This window comes from Otolemur garnettii, unplaced genomic scaffold (genome assembly GCF_000181295.1).
Source record: "Otolemur garnettii isolate 467f Iridium unplaced genomic scaffold, OtoGar3 scaffold00321, whole genome shotgun sequence".
Taxonomy (NCBI): Eukaryota; Metazoa; Chordata; class Mammalia; order Primates; family Galagidae; genus Otolemur; species Otolemur garnettii.
This window is the reverse complement of record NW_003852716.1, coordinates 322,842-325,044: the sequence shown is the minus strand read 5'-3', so window position 1 is coordinate 325,044 and position 2,203 is coordinate 322,842. Positions and strand designations below refer to the sequence as shown.

At 40.3% G+C, this 2,203-nt stretch overlaps 1 pseudogene; it reads right to left on the bottom strand.

Annotated features, from left to right (window-relative positions):
• Positions 1-297: 297 nt before the first annotated feature.
• Positions 298-767, bottom strand: LOC100944811 (annotated as a pseudogene).
• Positions 768-2,203: the final 1,436 nt, after the last annotated feature.

Here is a 2,203-nt window from a genome sequence, read left to right as displayed (position 1 = left end):
ATTATGCAGTATTTGTCTTTTTGTCCCTGGCTTACTTTATTTAAATTAATGTCTTCCATATTCCTCCATTTTGTTGAATGGGACTTCATTCTTTGGTATGACTGAATAGTATTCCCACTCTGTATGAATGCCACTTTATTCATCCTGCTATGGACACTTAGATAGATTCCATATCTTGGCTATTGTAAATAGTGCTTCACTGAATGTCAAGGTGTAAATATCTATTTGACATATCTATTTCTTTTTTTTATTCTTTTAGTTAAGCAATGATATTATTGCTTGAGTTGATAGACAAATTTATGTAACCGGGGCAGAGACTATGCATGACTCATACTTCCAAATGGGGGAAGAACTCACTTGGTCTTGTAATACTAAGACAATCAATGAATTTGGCTCTCTACAAGAATCAGATGGAATTCAGCAAATTTATTGTTCCTATTCTTCTCAAGATGCTTTCAAATAGCCACTGTTTTCTTAATTAAATGGTAGAGATCCTCAGGAAGATCAGGAGCAAGTCCTTTAGACTAAAGGGTTCTCAAGATTTTATTGCCTGTCACAAAAGGTACTTGAGCAATGCCGTTTAAATCTCTTGGGATCACACCAATCTGGGAGGGAGTCAGGCTCTTCTTGGCCACTTTGTAAATTTGCTCCTTCATGTCATTAGATATCAACTTCAGCCAAGTGGGGACACTGCTGCAATACGGCAGTGCTGACTGGGATAGGCCTTTCCCTGGAGCATATATGTGACCCAAGATGGCAGAGGTCATGCAGCAAACAGAACACATTTATTTAATTTCCTTTGGACCTATACCCAGTAATGGTATTGTTGGATCAAAAGGTAGTCCCATATTTAAATTTTTGAGGAACTTCCAAACTCTGTGCTAATTTACCTTCCCACTAACAGTGCACAAGGGTTCCCATTTTTTCTCATCTTCACCAATAATTGTTATTTTTTGCCTTTTTGATATTTGTCACTCTAAAAGATATGAGGTTGTATCTCACTGTGGTTTTGATTTGCATTATCCTGATGATTTGTGTTACTGAACATTTTTTCATAAACCTGCTGGCCACTATGTCTTTTTTGAAAAATATTTGTCCATACACTTCACTCAATTTTTTAAATGGGCTATTTGGTTTTTTGCTATTGAATTGTAGAATTCTTTATATATTTTGGATATTAACCCTTTATTAGATATATGGTTTGTAAATATTTTCTTTTATTTCATTGGCTGTTTTTTCAGTCTTGTTTCTTTTGCTGGGCAGAAGTGTTTTAGTTTGATGTAATTTTGTCTTCTTTTGCTTTTGTTCCTGTACTTTTAGAGTCATGTACAAAAAAATCATTATGCAGATCAATGTTATAAAACTGTATACGGTCTACTAGTAGTTTTATAGTTTCAAGATTTATATTTAAAGGTTATGGAAGATGGTGATCCAGGAAGACTGTCAGGCTGAGCTCCCCTAGAGCAAGTGAGGAAGGAGAGTTAGGCAGATTGGAGGGGTGATTTTACCTGGAGCTGTGGCTGGGGGTGCCTGCGAGGTAGCAGGGTGCTGGTTGCTGTACGTGAACTGGAGCAACAGGGCAGAGATCTGACAATCTAAGCAAGTCTTGTGCAGGCTGGCAGCGGGAGCCCAGGCAGTTGCCACTGCCAGGAGCTGCAAAGGTAGTGGATATGAGGAAGCCGTTTTGCAGCTTTTGGTTCTTAGGGGAAGTGTGTTGAGTGGATTGCCTGGAAGAGTGAGCAAACCTGAACAGTATATAGCAGCCATATTTGAGGGCTAGCTGGAGTGGATTTGCCACCAGTTTGGCAGCAATAGAGACGGCCAGTCTCGGAAGGTCTTGTAGCTGACGGTTTGGCCATCATAGCAAGGTTGTGAGAAGGATGTGAGGCTGGGCCTCTATGGGAACATAGCAATTTTAGCTCCACCTGCTAGGATTGGTCCCCTAGTCGTGACAGACTCAGAGACTCCAGCACCCCACAATAACTGTTGTCTAGGGACATGGTGAAACCTGCCTCTGAAGGATTCAGGAGAGATATGAGTTCCCAACCCAGAGGAACCTGAATGCTGAGGAAATATAATGAGGCAATCTCTGTGGACAATTAAATTGGGGATCTGGTATACGCTTGGGTTCTAGAGACAGCTTAGCTGTGTTGTCTGTTCCCTAAAACTACATCGCCACCTGATGTCCCAGGAACATATTTCT